The following is a 17,812-nucleotide window of genomic DNA, read 5'->3' as shown; positions in this document are numbered from 1 at the left end:
GAGCCGTGCCCTATCCACTAGGCGATGCTGCTTCCCATAAGGCCCTGGTCACCTCTGGGTCCGGAGTCCTCGGCCCTGTCCCACCCTGTGAGCTTGGCCTGGCCCTCACAGCACTGGGGAATTCATGGGGGAGGAGGGTGGAGGCCAGCTGCTTTCCTGCTGGAGAAAACTTGTGCCTGTTCCCAGAGAAGCCGGCCCGGCTCAGAGACCTAAATAAATAAAGCGCCCAGAGCTGCAAACATGTGTTTTATTATCAACTCATTTTGAAAAATGTGTGTGTGTGCCCTCCCTCGCCATCCCCGTTCCCCTTCCAACGCCAGCCCTTCACCCCTCCAACCCGCACCCCCTCACCCACTCCCCAGACCTGTACCTCCCTGTTTCCCTGCCCACCCACACTCAGTTCCCCCCCAACACTCAGTTCCCCCTGATTCTTTCCAGAGAGGCAGCAGGATGGAGTGGTCAGTCTTCACACCTCCTCCCTGGCCCCTGAAGCAAGACTAGAGGCAGGAGCGACCAGTCAGCCCATCACGACAGCCTAGAAACTGTGCCCCTTCCCAGAGGCCTCCTCCAACGTCCAAGGACTGAGCACCTCTGCTGGCCAAGGGTAAGTCCAGGGGCGGACACTGGGGAGGGGGCATTGGGCACCCAGACATGGCCTGCCCTCCCTCTGGGAAGAAGACAGGCAGGTGGCCAGGTGGCAGCTAGATCTAAGCTGCTTTGGCCACTCATGCTTTGGCAATGCCTGGCCCAGGAAGTGAGTTTTGGTGGAAAAGAAAGAGCATAGCCTGATGAAAAGAGCCCAAGGCCTTTGAGTCAGTTAAGCAAGGTTCTCTTTCTGGCTCTGCCCTTGGCCTGCTGTGTGATCTTGGACAAGTCACTTAACTTCTTTGTGCCTCCTTTTCCTCATCTGTAAAATGGGGACTCAGTACCTGTTCTCCCTTTTACTTCATTCATTCAATCGTGTTTATTGAGCGCTTTCTGTGTGCAAAGCACTGTACTGAGCACTTGGGAGGGTACAATATAACAACAAACGGATACATTCCTGCCCACAGAGAGCTCACACTCTAGAGGGGAGACAGGCATTAATATAAGTAAATAAATAGATAGATAAATAAATAAATAAATTAGAGATATATACAGATGCATACATATGTGCTGTGGGGGTGGGAGGGAGAATGAATGAAAGAGCAAGTAAAAGTGGCACAGGGGGGAGTGAGAGAAGAGGAGTGGAGGGCTTAATCAGGGAAGGCTTCTTGGAGGAGGTGTGCCTTCAATAAAGTTTTGATGTCGGGGAGAAGAATTATCTGTCTGGTATGAGGAGGGAGGGCATTCCAGGCCAGAGGTAGGATTTGGGCAAGAGGTTGGCAGTGAGAGAGACAAGATCAAGGTACAGTGAGAAGATTAGCATTAGAGCAAAAAAGTGTGCAGGCTGGGTTTTAATAGGAGAGTAGCAAGGTGAGGTAGGAGTGGTTAAGGTGATTAAGTGTTTTAAAACCAATGGTGAGGAGCTTTTGTTTGATGATACTTGGACTGTGAGCCCCATGTGGGACAGGGACTGTGTCCTACCTGATCATCTTGTATCTACTGTTTGGCACACAGTAGGAGTTTAACAAATAACACAATTATTTTTAAAAGTCTGGGGCATCCATCTCAGGGGGCTCTGGCTGTACTCTAGGGATGGGTAGAAGCCAAAACCACTGGGGAGACATTGTGGTCTTGAGGGAAGAAGATGGGTCTGTTACTGCCTGGTGGTGGGATCACAGAGAATTGAACCAGTGGACATAAAATAAATACTTTGACTACTATTACTAATACTGCTACTACTATTACTATTACTGCTACCACTTCTAGTATTATACTTCTTCTAGTATTATTACTATTGCTATTACTGTAATTGTAATGGTAAGCTCCTGGTGAGCGTGGCTCAGCGGAAAGAGCCCGGGCTTTGGAGTCAGAGGTCATGGGTTCAAATCCCGGCTCCGCCACTTGTCAGCTGTGTGACTTTGGGCAAGTCACTTAACTTCTCTGTGCCTCAGTTACCTCATCTGTAAAATGGGGATTGACTGTGAGCCCCCCATGGGACAACCTGATCACCTTGTAAGCTCCCCAGTGCTTAGAACAGTGCTTTGCACATAGTAAGCGCTTAATAAATGCCATCATCAGCAGCAGCAGCATTAGTAGTATTTATTGTTTACTATATCCTGAGCACTGTACTAAGCACTGGAAGCAATACCCTTGATCTGCCCCTCCAGAGGCTTACAATCTAAGAACAGGACAGGGAATGGTTTGGTGACAGACATAATAAGAAAAATGAAGAGATATAAATGCCAAACAACCTAAAAGTGCAGAATCCTACAAGTTCACTTGTCGAGGCTGTACACTGTTGCTGTTTAATTTACTAACAAGGCCCAGCCCACGCAGGACACATAGGGAACTGGAGTGTGGGAGTCACGTTGGACAGGTTGCAGTGTTTCCCGGAAAGAAATCCAAGCAATGTCAACCATTTCCTCTTTGCTAAGGATTGAGACCTGGAAGAACAAAAAACCTCAAAGTGGCTGACTGCAGTTTTACTTGGAAGAATATGACAACGCAATGAGCCTGGGGAATTTCTTCAGAGTGAAATATGTCTGCCGTGGAAGGCTGACTGATCGCTGGTATTCTAGCGATCTGAGCTTACCGATAGCCTTAGGCCCCCAGCTGACACCACCACAGAGGACAAGCCGGGACAATAAATATGAGTTAATGCTTGAATAATTGGCAGGATGTTCTATTTTGGATGGAGAGGAGCTGAGGTCCCAAGGAAAAATAGCTGCCATCCATTCACCTGCCACCCAGTGGGGCAGAGAAAGCCAGGATCTCATCCAAAGCAAACACATTAGCAGTCCTTTCGGGCGTTCGATATATTTCAAAAGATAATTAGTGTTTCGGCCTCCATCTTACGCCCACTGAGCAGAAATAATAGCTCATCCGGAAGGGCAACTTTATCTCTTTAGCCCAGGTTGTGGGATTCAAAGCCAAAGACTTCTTGGAACAGATCCAGGAGCTGTGTGTCTGATCAAGCAATCAATTAATCTATGGTATTTACTGAGCATTTTCTGTATGCAGAGCACTTGGGAGAGTCCAGCATTATAGAGGTGGTAGACGTGATTCCTGCCCTCAAATAGGTTACAGTCTAGATGGGGAGAAAGACATTAAAATAAATAACAGATAAGGGAAATAGCAGAGTAGAAGGATATGGAAAAAAGTGCTGTGGGGCTGGGGCTGGGGGCGATCATTAAACTGCTTAAGAGGAACAGATCCAAGTGCATAGGTGATACAGAAGGGAGGGTGAATAGGTTGGGGAAATGAGGGGTTAGTCAGGGAAGGCTTCTTGGAGGTGATATGACTTTAGTAGAGTTTTGAAGAGGTTAGAGTGGCTATCTGTCCGATATGAAGGGGGAGGGAATTTCAGGCCAGAAGGAGGACGTGGGCAAGGTGTCAGCAGTGAGATAGACAAGAGTGAGGTTCATTGAGTAGGCTGGTGACTGAGGAGCAGAGTGCGAGAGTTGGGTTGCAGTAGATCAACGAGGTAAGAAAGGACCCGATTAAGCGCTTTAAAGTTGATGATAAGGAGATGCAGAGGGGGTTGGGCAATCATTGGAGATTCTTCAAGAGTGGGGAGACATGGACTGAGCATTTTTTTTAGAAGAATGATCCAGCAGTAGAGTAAAGACTGGAGAAGAGAGACAGGAGGCTGAAAGGTAAGCAAGGAGGCCGATGCTGTAGTTGAGGTGAGAAACAATAAACAGCATAGTAGCAGTTTAGATGGAGAGGTAAGGGCTGAGTATAGTGATGTTATGAAGGTAGAAGGGACATTATATGGTCGACTGGATATGTGGATTGAATGAAAGAGATGAGTTGAGGACAATGCCAAGGCTTTGAGGCTGGGAGGATAGTGGTGGGTAAACCAGTTTCCATCTTGGAAATGTTTCTCTCTCTGGTCAGGGAGGGAGAAAGCAGCTTAGGCAGTGACAAATTAGTATGGTCTGGCTCCAGACAGGGGAGGATTCTGCTCCCCAATTGTAGTAACCAGGGTTCCCCTGTTCTCCATCCTCCATTGCTGCAACAAACCCTGCAAATCACACACTCTCCCCTCTCCCAGATTCAACCCCCCATCTCCCAGCCTCCAGCCAAAGGTCTCTTCCCCTCCCACCCCACCCGCTTCATCAACTTGGTGATGGCCTGCTACGAATTGGGTGAAGGGGGGAACGAATCACAAGTCATTCAGATGTGCCCACTCGGTTCACATGTGTCCTGGAACTGGAGTGGGATTAGGGAGGGCAGAAACATTAAGCCATATGATCCCAAGAAGAGGCTGGACCTGCTTCCCTCCCTGGCTGATCCCTGGAGCTGAGGTGGGGAGGCCTTTCCTGGAACCCCCCAAATCTGTGGGGGCTTGGGATGAGCAGCAATATTTAGAGGCCCAGGCGCAATTATCCAATGATAATAACTGTGGTATTTGTTAGGCACTATGTGCCCAGCACTGTGCTAAACCCTGGAATAAGTACAAGATAATCAGGTCCCTCATGGGGCTCACAATCTAAATATGAGGGAGAGCAGATATTGAATCCCCATTTTGCAGATGAGGGAATTGAGGTACAGAGAAGTGAAGTGAGTTGCTGGAGGTCACAAAGCAGGTAAGTGGCAGAGCCGGGATTAGAACCCAGGTCCTCTGACTCCCAAGTCCATCCCATCTTCCCTAGTCCACACGGCATCTCTGGGGCATCCCCTTTAGACTGTGAGCTCGTTGTGGGCTGGGAATATATCAGTTTATTGTTATTTTATACTCTCCCAAATGCTTAGTACAATGCTCTGTACACAACAAGCACTCAGTAAGTACGACTGACTGACTGGTGGTTCTTTCTGCATTGTGGAGAAGCCCCTCTGCTTCCCGTTTCCACATCTTCTGGAGATTGAGTCCTGCCTCCCGCCCAGCCATCCTGGATGGCCTGGTGATGATCTGACTTGCCTGGGAGAGGGATCTCCTTTGGAACAGGCCAGGGATGCTGGGCAGAAGTAGCCCAGTAAGCAGATTCTGGCCGGGAGGTGGCTTCCCCGTCCCCCACCTTTTGAGATCATAAGGGTGTCTTCAGTACAACCATGACCCCCGGGGCCCCCGCTCCCCTCAGGTTCCAGTGACAGGGCTGAGGTTGGAAACACGGTGTTTTCATCATTATCAGATATCATACTTTTTGCCTCTCCCTTCCTCTCAGGGTTGCAATGAGGACAAGATGAAAAAAACCTGTAGGAAAGCACTTTGGAAAAGCAAGTGTTTGAGATATTCAAGGTGCTGTTATTCCAAATGAAGTTCTAAATATTCAGGGAATGAGGAGTCCCATTTAGACCTTGTATACTGATTTGAGACTGGGCTTTATACAATTTTGAGTTTGCTGCCACGTTAGCTTTGGTAATCAAAAGCTGGCCCAGAAACAAGGATGAAAATCAAAACAATCTCTTCTGAAGAGTTTGCTTACATTTAAAGGTGAAACACAAATCTTGGGGAAAGATGGCTTAAAGGCTAAAAGCATTTTCTTCCAACTGGCCCAAGGGGCTATAGTGGGGAAGTGGGGACCCTTGCCCCCTTGGTCTAACTCTCCATTGTTCTTCTGCCTCTGTGTCTCCCCACTCCCTGACTGGCAGTTCTGGGCCCAAGCCCTCGCATCATCAGAAGGGATAATAATAATCATAATAAAATAATAACAATAACAATAATAATAATAGTGTTTGTTGAGCACTTTCTACGTGCCAGGCTCTGTTCTATGAGCTGGGGTAGATACAAGCAAATCAAGTTGGGCATGGTCCCTGACCCACATGGGAGCTAACAGTCTTAATCCTTATTTTACAGATGAGGTAATTGAAGCTCAGAAAAGTGAAGTGTAGTGACAGCAGATGTGGGAGATCCAGGATTAGAGCCCAGTACCGTGTCCACTAGGCCACGCTGCTCACTCCACATCTCCAGAGAAGCAGTGTGGCCTAGTGGATAGAGCATGGGCCTGGGAGTCTAATTCCAGCTCCGCCACTTGTCTGCTGTATGGCCTTGGATAAAAGTCACTTCTCTTTTCTGGGCCTCAGTTATCTCAACTGTAAACTGGGGATTGAGACCATGAAACCCACATGAGACAGGGACTGTGTCCAACCTGATTGGCTTGGATCCATCCCAGCGCTTAGTACAGTGCCTGGCACATAGTAAATGCTTAATAATTATAATCTTTATTGTTATTTTGACGTGTCGTCTTCTTTTAGACTGTGAGCCCACTGCTGGGTAGGGACTGTCTCTATATGTTGCCAATTTGTACTTCCCAAGTGCTTAGTACAGTGCTCTGCACATAGTAAGCGCTCAATAAATACGATTGATGATGATGATGACTGTGGCTAGGGTCCGTCTCTGGTGTGACAGAGACATTCTGCCCTCCAATGCTGGGGGGGGGACGTGACTGAAAGAGTAAGCACAGAGACGACTGACAGCCCCCAGCAAATGGCTTCGAGGAGTTGTTTCCATGGGGGTCGGCACCCTCGCACTGGGGCACAAGATCACCAAAATGAAAGTCCATGGCATGAGGTACGACTTCCAAAGAAATGAAGGAATTCGAATCCCGTGAGTCAAGGCCAGCCAAGTTCCAGTCATCCCTCGGAAGTGATTCCAACTAATCCACCTCCCCTGCCAAAAATGCCCTCCTTCCCACGGCATTCTGGGATTTCCGGACAGCTGGCTGCAGTATATCCTGAAGATAGACGTTTTCTCCAAGGCATAAAATACATTGAGCGTTTTTACACTCCTGTGCCATAAACAAACACTTCAAATCAGCCACAAGGCCCTTGGGCTTTCCATCAGCTGGCCACACTGGGCAAGGACTGGTACCAGATGCTTGAGAAGCCGTGTTGTCTAATGGAAAGAGCCTGGGCTTGGAAGTCAAAGGACCTGGGTTCTGATCCTGCTCTGCCACGCATCTGCTGGACAAATCATTTAACTTCTCTGTGCCTCACTTTCCTGATCTGTAAAATTAAATACTTGTTCTCTCCCTGAGACTGTGAGGCTTGAGTAGGATAGGGATGGGGTCTAATCTGATTGGACTGCATTGAGCACAGTGGTGGGCACAGAGTAAGGTCTTAACAAATGCAACAATTATCCTTATCACCATTATGATGTTGTGGAAAGATTCCAAGGAAGAATAAAACTCCGTCCTTCACTTCATGGACCCCAAAGGCTGATGGAAAAGTTAGGATGGACACAGATCCACAGGTGGTATACAGACATATGAAGGGGCAGGGGGGCATAGAGAGCAGAGCACAGACCATGAATGATGGTAAGCTAGACTGTAAGTTCAATGTGGGCAGTGAATGTGTCTGCTTATTGTTATACTGTACTCTCCCAAGTGCTTAATACAGTGCTTTGCACACAGTAAGGTCTCAATTAATACAATCAAATGAATGATCAAAAGACCACGATGGATACATTAGGCACAAGACACAGCAGCATATGGCCATGAAGAATTTCCACAATCAATCAATTAATCATATTTATTAAGGGCTTGTTTTGTGCAGAGCACTATACTGAGCTCTTGGGAGAGTACAACACAACAATATAACAGACACATTCCCTACCCATAACAAGCAGAAGGCTTCTCAAGCGTTCTCCTGTGGAATGCAGGGCCCCAAACCTCCAGTAGATTTTCATGGAACAAACTCCTTGAATCTTCCCTCCATCCATTCATTCATTCATTCATTTAATCATATTTATCGAGTGCTTACTATGTGCAGAGCACTGTATTAACGGCTTGGAAAACACAGTTTGGCAACAAAGAGAGACAATCCCTGCCCACACCAGGTTTACAGTCTAGAAGCGTGGAGGCAGATATCAAAAGAAGTAAACAAGCATCAATATAAATAAATAGAATTATAGATATATACACATCAAAAGAAGTAAACAGGCATCAATATAAACAAATAGAATTATAGATATAAACATACATGCATAAGTACTGTGGGGCGGTGGGGGGAAGAGTGAAAGGGAACGAGTTGGGGTAATGGGGAGGGGAGGGGGAGCTGAGGAAAAAGAGGTCTTAGTCTGGGAAGGTGTCTTGGAGGAGGTGAGCCTTCAGTAGGGCTTTGAAGGGAGGAAGTGTGGTTGTTTGGTGGGATTGAGGAGGGAGAGTAGAGTGCTCTGCACACAGTAAGCACTCTAAAAATGATTGAATGAATGAATGAATGGATGACTGCAAAGTCCCACATGGGGCTCATATTTTTAATCCCAATTTTACAGATGAGGTAACTGAGGCACAGAGAAGCTAAGTAACTTCCTCAAGGTCACACAGCAGACGGCCAGACAGGCGAGAACGAGGTCCAGTGAAGAGGTTAGCACCAGAGGAGCAGAGTGTGCGGGCTGGGCTGGAAAAGGAGAGAGGGAGGTGAGGTAGGAGGGATCTAGGTGATGGAGAGCTTTGAAGCCAATCGTGAGGAGTTTTTGTTTGATACAGAGTTTGATAGGCAACCACTGGAGATTTTTGAGGAGGGGGGTGACACGCCCAGAATGTTTCTGTAGAAAGATAACCCGGACAGTAGAGTGAAGTATGGACTTAAGTGGGGAGAGACAGGAGGGTGGGAGGTCAGAAAGGAGACTGATGCAGTAATTCAGTCGGGATAGGATGAGTGATTGTAAAACCCAATCCTCCCACCTGACTCTCCCTTTCTGATAGACAACACCACCACCCTCCCTGTCTCACAAGCCCATGGACTTGGTGCTATCCTTGACTCATCTCTCTCCTTCAACTCCCATATTCAGTCAGATTGACTGACTGATTGATTGATCTCCATTGATCCTTGTGACAATTGACAGAAGATGCTTGTCAGCTATCTTACACGTCCCAGGGAGGCCAGCTGGATAAGGAAACTGAGGCCCACAGAGATTGAACGATTTGCCCAGAATCACCCAATTCTAGTTCAGTGCCCTTCGCATCAGTCCATACTGCCTTCTCCTCCTCCTCTTCTCCTCCTCCTTCTTCGCCTCCTCCTCCTGATCCGAGGCCATGGACATCAAACAAAAACATTGCTGTGTAAGTTCTTATTGGGACTTTGCTTTTCTTGGCAGTTTGAAGGGCCCAAATTCTTGTCAAATTAAATTACAGAGAGCCTTTAAACAAACCTACTCTGGGGAAAAGGAGGTTTAAGATGATCTAAATATATTAGCTTGACATTATGAGAGAACGGCGTTAGGAGACCACTTCTGATTAAATCTTAAAGGGAGAGCAAAACTTGGGTCCCGAGAGAACCCAGTTTCCTGGACAGTTTCACTGGGCGGGAGGAGAAAGATGCAAGTGAAGAGGAAAGGGAGACTCTGTCACATAAGAAGCAACTACATCAGGCACGGATCAGCCCTGGATCTTGAGAATGGGCAACTCAGTGGAAAGAGAAGAGAGCTCTCCAAGTACCAGGCAACATTAGAATGGGACTAAGGAGCTTGCTTCCTGCCAGAGCTGAAATCCAAGGCAGGACTCCTCACTGTCAGGCAATCAATCATTGAGAAGCAGCATGTTCTAGTGGATAGAGCACGGGCTTGGGAGTAAGAAGGACCCGGGTTCTAATCCCGTTCTGCCACTTGTCTGCTGTGTGACCTTGAGGAAGTTACTTAGCTTCTATGTGCCTCAGTTACCTCATCTGTAAAATTAGGATTAAAAATATGAGCTCCATGTGGGACTTTGCAGTCATCCATTCATTCAATCATTTTTAGAGTGCTTACAGTGTGCAGAGCACTCTACTAAGCACTTGGGACGGTACAATACAAGAATAAACAGACACATTTCCTGCCCACAACGAGGACTATGTCCAACCTGATTATCTTGTATCTACCGCAGCACTTAGTACAGTACCCATCACATAGTAAGCGCTTAACAAATACCATTAAAAAAAATTAGTGGTGCTTAATGAGAGCTTACTATGTGCAGAGCACTGTACTATGCACTTGGGAGAAGACAATAAAACAGATTTGGTATACATGTTCCCTGCCCACAAGGAGTTGTTTACAGTCCAGTCCAGTTCAAGGGGGCAACATCTGGAAGGCCTGAAGGCAGGGGATGGAGTCATTGAGCCCCAAGCCACGGCAGTCAAAATGATTTTAAAGAACAAGCATCGGCCTGGGAATTTGGAGAACTGAGATCTAAACAGTATGACCTCAGGCAAGTAACTCTATGGGCCTCAGCTTCCTAGTCTGTAAAATGGGGAAAGCAATTCCTGCCTCCTCCTACCTCCCTGGGATGGTGAGGACAAAATGAAACATTGGATGGGAAACTGAAAAATGCTGGAGACAGTCGCAATGTTTTTTCTTAGGCCTCCCGTTGTGACGCTTCCCCCGCCTCTGTTTCCTTGGGAACCGCCAGTACAGAAGGTGGAAGAGAAACACAAGCAACTTGGCTAAGAGCGTCAGAAGGAGATCGCTGGCTCGTATAGACCTGGCCAAGGATTGAAGATGCCAGTTGGAGCCTGGAATGTCTAAGTGATGGTCAAACTTCTTGCTGACCGCCAGGGTGACCAGGCTGGGGATGCCCCCTGTGGGGAAAGGAAAGGGAATGGGGGGAATGTTTAGGTCTTAAGGGAGGCCAGGGGGGGTCCCAGGGTAGTAGTGTTGATCAGTTTCCAAATTCCCAAGTCTTCCATCATGGATGTTACTCACCCTCAGAAATATGGAACAACTGACCAAAAACACCCAAGGACTCAAAGAAATCAGACAGTAGTCTAAATGATCAACCAATCTGTTCTCCCTCTCCTTCCCAGGCCTTGACTGTTGGCTTTTCCTTTCAGAATCTTTGGATCCCAGTAGGAAATCCTAAAGTGTTGGATGCTGGTGCCAGAGGGACCCTGGGAAGGGCAACTTTGCTCATTGTAACCAGTCCTCACCAAAGTGTTTGGCAAGCAGCAGGTATTCAGTTCAGTGCTCTATTTACAGAAGGTATCTAATACAGCACCCTCATAGACGGAGTGCCAAGTAGAGTGCTTGGGTACAGGAGTCACCCAGCAGTGGAGAAGTGTGGGCTAGTGGATAGAGCATTGGCCTGGAAGTCAGAAGGACCTGGGTTCTAATTCTAACTCTGCCATTTGTCTGCTCTGTCACCTTAGACAAGTCACTTCACTTCTATGTGCCTCCTCTGTAAAATGGAGATTAAGACTGTGAGCCCCATGTGAGACAGGGACTGTGCCCAATCTGATTTACTTTTATCCACCCCAGCACTTAGAACAGTGTCTGGCACATAGTAAGCGCTTAACAAATACCACAGTTATTATTATTATTAATAACAGATGTTAGGCACTTAGTACCATGCACTACATCAAATGTCCAAAACTGAATTTCTCATCTTCCCTCCACACCCTCCACTCCTCCAGGCCTTCCTGTCTCTGTTGATAATACCCACCAAGAGCTTGCAAACTTGGTATCATCCTTGATTCCTCACAACCAGTAAGCCCTCACAACCAGTCAGCTGCTCAATCCTGCCCTGTCTTCCTCTGTAGTCTTTCCCTGATTGGTCCCTTCCTCCCCCTTCATCCATCCCCCTCCCTGGTTCAAGGTTCAGGTACTGTACGGGGCTTCTCTGATATCTCTTCCTCTAGCCCCATATACATTCAGTGTATATTCCACATGGCTTCACAGATCATTATCCCCAAATACCATCTCTCTACCTCCTCCACACATCCAGCAACTGATCGTCTCCTTCTGCATCAAGTAGAAATTACATACCATCAGCCTCAAAGCTCTCCATCCACTCTCTCCATTTTACATATTTTTATTATTTTGGTATTTGTTAAGTGCTTACTAAGTTTCAAGCATGGGGGGAGATACAAGTTAGGTCAAACACAGTCCCTGTCCCACTTGGGGTTCACAGTCTAAGTAGGAGGGAGAACAGATATTAAATCCCCATTTTGCAGTAAAGGAAACTGAGGCACAGAGAAGTTAAGTGAGTTGCCCAAGGTAACACAGCACACAAGTGGCAGAACTAGGATTAGAACTTGTGTCCTGTGACTTTCTAGCCCATATTCTTTCCACTGGGCCATGCTGCTTCCTAGTTCATCTTCAGTAGCTCCCAGATCCAGCCCTTCTTCTTTGTTCCTCAGCCATAGCTCCAGGGTCCTGGGCCTGACCCCCTCAGTCCCACCGCAAATCACATCAGCTCTCCTCACCCACTACCCCGCAGCTCACATTCTTGGTTCCTCCCAAGCCCATCACCTCTTGCTCAGCCAAAACCCATTATCCCAACTGGCTCTTCAAATCCCTTTGAGTTCCTTAGATGACCAGACCAGCATCTTCTTCTCTGTGACAGAGGAGACAGATCCCATTAGGCCCCTCACCATGGACATTGCTTGGTTCTTTACTTCAGTCCTCCATAGCACACCCAACTGCAATAAACCAGCAAACAGGACAAGCTGGAGGGGAAACTACATGTACATATTCAGGAAATGCAGAAAAGCAGCTTAAGAACCTGGGTTCTAAACCCTACTCCATCACTTGTCTACTGGGTGACATTGACCAAGTCATTTAACTTCTCTGGGTCTCAGTTGCCTCATTTGTACAATGGGGATTATGACTGTGAGCCCCATGTGGGACTTACCGTACATACCTCAGTGCTTGGAACAGTGCCTGGTGCATAGTAAGTGCCTAATGAATACCATTTTAAAAAAAAATCAGTCAATGATGTTTATTGACCACTGACTGTATGCAGGGCTCTGTAACAAATACCATAATAATTATCATCATTATTATCATTGTTGTTGTTGTTTAAGCCAGGCAGGCAGTGAGACATAATGATGTCACACTGACCATTTTACTGAAGTCCATTTGAGACTACCAGAACCTCAAACCTTGTCCCTCTTCACTTAATAATAATAATGATGATGGCATTTATTAAGTGCTTACTATGTGTAAAGCACTGTTCTAAATGTTGGGGAGGATACAAGGTGATCAGGTTGTCCCTCGTGGGGCTCGCAGTCTTAATCCCCATTTTACAGATGAGGTAACTGAGGCACAGAGAAGTTAAGTGACTTGCCCAAAGTCACACAGCTGACAAGCGGCAGAGCCGAGATTTGAACCTTGCTCTGTACTCTCTGCTGTCTCTTCCCAGGTCCATGAGCGCTGCTTCTGAACCATGGAACTTGGCAGGCAGAGCCAAAGCAAAGAGAAGATGTAGGATAAAAAGTCTGGACATAAATGCATCTTGGGTGGTGTCCACAGTAGACAGGGGGTAGACCAGTTGGAAACAGGATTTTTTTATTCATGGTATTTATTAAGTGCTTACTATGTGCCAGGCACTAGGGTAGATGCAAGATCATCAGGTTGGACACAGACACAGTCCCACATGGGGCTCACAGTCGAAGTCAGAGGAGGAGGATTCAATCCTCATTTTACAGATGAAGCAACAGAAGCACAGAGAAGTTAAGTAATTTGTCCAAGGTCATTCAGCAGACAAGTGGTGGAGCCAGGATTAAAACCCGGGTCCTCTGACTTCCAGGCCCGAACTCATTCCCCTGGGCCACCGCTGCTTCCGTCTGATATAATATGGGGCAAATTTCCATGCTATCTGTGGTACAGGAAGAGAGGTCTGGAAAGCTGGTGATCTTGGTGAACACCTCCTGAGTATCTTTCCAAAAATTCTGGGACCCGTTCAATCCATCAGTCAGTTGATCAACAGTATTTATTGAATGCCTAGTCCGGGCATAGTACTGTACTAAGCACTTGGGGAAGTTTCTTAGAGCAGGCAATCCCAATCCCTGCCTTGAAGAGCTTAGATTCTAGCAGGGAAGTCAGACAGTAAACTAAATTACAGGAAGTGGAGAGCAATAAAATGGAAAGATCTGTATGGATGGCTAACCGGGAATTGGGAGAAAGAGGGAGATATTGCCCAAGTGTTTAGGTGAGGCACGTGTGCTGAAGTTTTGACTTGCGGGGGAGGCGAGGGGAGGTTGGACTGTGTCAAGGATGCTGAATGCTGATCCTGCCCCTCCGTGGGGGGCGAGACTGATGATTGCTCAGGGCTCTGAGGTCATCAGTTCTAAGGCCAACGAGGTCCCCAGAGTGGGCAGAGCTGGTGGGGGGTGGGCAGCGAGCACTCATTTGTCAAGGTCACAGAGCCAAGGTTTTGGGAAAACAAGAGCATAGTAATTAGCAGAATTCACTGTCTCTGAGGAGTTGAGGAAATGTCCTTATGTCCCATTTCCTTGGTCACAAGTCTGGACTGGGGGACAGAGGGAGGAGGAGACATGGTTCCTGCCTTTGAGGGGCTGCCAGTCTGATGGGGGAGAAAGGACACACACATACCACACACACACACTCTGTACTGGGCACAGCTCCTTGTGAGCAGAAAATATGTTTACCAATTGTGTTGTATAGTACTCTCCCAAATGAAGAGAAGCAGCATGGCTTAGTGGGAAGAGCACAGGCTTGGGAGTCAGTGGTCATGGGTTCTAATCCCGGCTCCACCACTTATCAGCTGTGTGACTTTGGGCAAGTCACTTAACTTCCCTGGGCCTCAGTTACCTCATTTGTAAAATGGGAATTAAGACTGTGAGCCCCACGTGGCACAACCCGAGTACCTTGTTTCTTCCCCAGCACTTAGAACATTATTATTATAAATGTTTAGTAAAGTGCTCTGCCCCCAATAAGTGCTCAATAAATACCACTGATGATTAATTAACTGGGGAAGGGACAGAGGGAGGAGGAGATGTGGATCCTTTGAGGGTTGTCAGTCTGATGGGGTAGACTGAACAAACATGCGCTCTCTCACACATATACACACACACACTTTACTGGGCACTGGGAGCGGGGCAGAGGGAGGAGGAGACACAGTCCCTGACCTCAAGAGACTTCCAGTCTCGTGGGGAAGACAGCACATACATACATACAGACACAGACACACAGACACAGACACACACAGACACAGACACACACACACACACACACACACACACACACACACACACACACACACCAGGGGCTGGAGGAGGGATGGGGAAGGAGGACACATGAACTCTGCACTGGAGGGTTGCCAATCTGATAGGGAAGGTAGTCCCTACTGATGAAAGCACCCCCACAAAAAGCCCCCATAAAACACAATGACAAAACATAAAAAGATAATTAAGGCAACTCTAGAAGCATTCTTTGGAGGAAGTAAAGGGGAGGCAGAAATTGTCATGGGGAAGGGAGGACTTTATAATTCAGTAGCTTTTGCATAACCGGTAAGTGATTAATCTTAGGTCGGTTATCTCAATGAGGCACCTGGATACTCCTGCTTGGGAGGAGAGCAGGGAATCAGAGAACAAATGTCTCACCCCTTCCTCCCTGTGGTATCCCAGTGTTCTCCCAATAATTGCTCTTGTGTCTCCAGCAGGGGCAGGTAGTTGTCCAGCAGGGCCTTGACATAGGCAAATGCCCATCAATCCCTTCACACTGAGACGCTACCATTGTAATTAGGATGAAGACATAGCAGCTGAGACAGATCGCCGTCCTTGGGCTTCCGCGTGCCGCTGTGGTTATTAAATGAGTTTGGCAAGAGTGTAAGCTCATTAAAGGCAGGAATTATGTTATCATGTCTACCAACTCTTCCAAGTACTTAGTAAAGTGCTCTGCAGACAGAAAGCTCTCAGCAAATATCTCCATTGATCATAGTCTCTGCCATAACCATTTAGCTGGCCCAGATGCATGACCTGGTTCTGGTCCTGTTTGTGGGCAACCTGTTTAGCATCGTGGCTCAATGGAAAGAGCACGGGCTTGGGAGTCAGTGGTCGTAGGTTCTAATCCCGGCTACAACACTTGTCAGCTGTGTGACTTTGGGCAAGTCACTTAACTGCTCTGTGCCTGAGTTACCTCATCTGTAAAATGGGGATTCAGACTGTGAGCCCCATGTGGGACAACCTGATTACCTTGTATCCCCCTCCAGCACTCAGAACAGTGCTTGGCACATAGTAAGCACTTAACAAATACCATTATTATTATTATTTGTGGAGGGCATGGATCTGTCACTCTTTGTTCCATCAAATGCCCTATGTTTCTCCAACAGATTCTCCAAGCCATTCAAAAAGGCACAAGTTCCATCCAGGCAGGTTTCTCTGCCTGTCCCAGACTGGATGTTGGGAGGTCCTGGGCTGGGCAGAGGTGGTCAGTGCCAGCTCAAGCCTGCAGGGAAAGCTGACCTGTCCCTTTCCCCTCCCCCAACCTGGGCTTAGACAGGAAGTTGAGGGGATGGCTGACAGGGGTGGTTGGTTGCCTAGTGGGATTGGCAAATTGGATAGACTGGCTAACGGGGGATGTGGCTGATGGGGTTGACTGGCTAAGAGGAACACAAGCAACTTGACTAAAAGCATCAGGAGGTCTCTGGCCAAGGATTGAAGGTGCCAGATGGAGCCTGGAATGTCTAAGTGATGGTTAAACTTCTTGCCAAGCGCCAGCTTGACCAGGCTGAGGATGCCCTCTGTGGGGAAAGGAAAGGGAATGAGGGAATTTTCAGGTCTTAAGGGAGGTCCGGGCAGTCCCAGGGTAGTAGTGTTGGTCAGTTTCCAAATTCCCAAGTCTCCCATCACGATGTTACTCACCCCCAGAAATACCGAACGAGTGATCAAAAGCACCCAAGGACTCAAAGAAATCAGGCAGCAATCTAAATGATCAACCAATCTTCTCTCCCTCTCCTTCCCGGGCCCTGACTTTTGACTTTTCCTTTCAGAAGCTTTGGATCCTGGTGGGAAATCCTAAAGTGTTGGATGTTGGTGCCAGAGGGACCCTGGGAAGAGGTACCTTGCCCAAGTGCTGCCTTTCGAAGAAATGCATTAACCCACATTCTAGGGCCGCACCTTACTGAAGCAGTCTGCTTTTATTCCCAGCCCAGATAGGTAGAAGCCTGGAGGGAGGACCAGAGGATAATGTGGGCAGGATATGCTTAACCACAAAGAGAAGTGAAAGCACACAAGGCAGGAACATGGTGCACCAACACACACCCAAGAGCCACTGGGTTTCTGAAATACCTAAGGCTGAGTTGTCTTATCCTGGGAAGGCTTCTTGGAGGAGGATGAGGCAGAGGAGGAGGAAGAAGAGGAGGAGCAGGCTGGTTTTTCAGTAACCTTTTGAAGTGGGGAGAAAGAGAAGGGAGGGCATTTCAGGTTTGGCGAATGTGTGTGCCATGGCATAAAGGTGGGGAAACAGAAAGAGGGAGGAAAGCACCTATTAGGACTGAGTCCCCTGGCAGGAAGAGAATGCGATTGGTCCTGCTTGAAGACAGGGGTATAGACTACATGATCTTTCAAGGTCTGTTCTAGGAGGTAGTACATTGGGACAAGTCCTTTATTAAACAGTGTCTGCAAGGAAAAAAAAAAAAACCTTCCCCCAATAGGTGTCATTTATTCCCTCATCCAAATGTGGTTCTGGAGTAATTCATCTTTGCTTCTTCTTCCATTCTACACCAGAGGGGTGGTTGTATTGCAGTATTAGAGAAATACCCACCCCCCCCATTTAAGCGTATGTTCCCAAGGATTTCTTCACTCTTCAGAACTCTCCTTACACAAGGCTCCCCTGCTCCCCAATACCTCTGCTCCCCCAAAAGTAGCATGGCCTAACGAAAAGAACACAGGTCTGGAAGTCAGGAGACTTAGGTCCATCGTTAACCTACTGGGTGACTTTGGGCAAGACACTTAACTTCTCTGTGCCTGCTTCTTACCTCTGTAAACTGGGGATCCAATCCCTGTTCATTCATTTGTTTTTACTGAGCACTTACTGTGTGGAAAGCACTGTACTAAGCATTTGATAGAGTAC

Source organism: Tachyglossus aculeatus, chromosome 10 (genome assembly GCF_015852505.1).
Source record: "Tachyglossus aculeatus isolate mTacAcu1 chromosome 10, mTacAcu1.pri, whole genome shotgun sequence".
Classification (NCBI taxonomy): Eukaryota; Metazoa; Chordata; class Mammalia; order Monotremata; family Tachyglossidae; genus Tachyglossus; species Tachyglossus aculeatus.
This window is presented reverse-complemented; position numbering follows the sequence as displayed.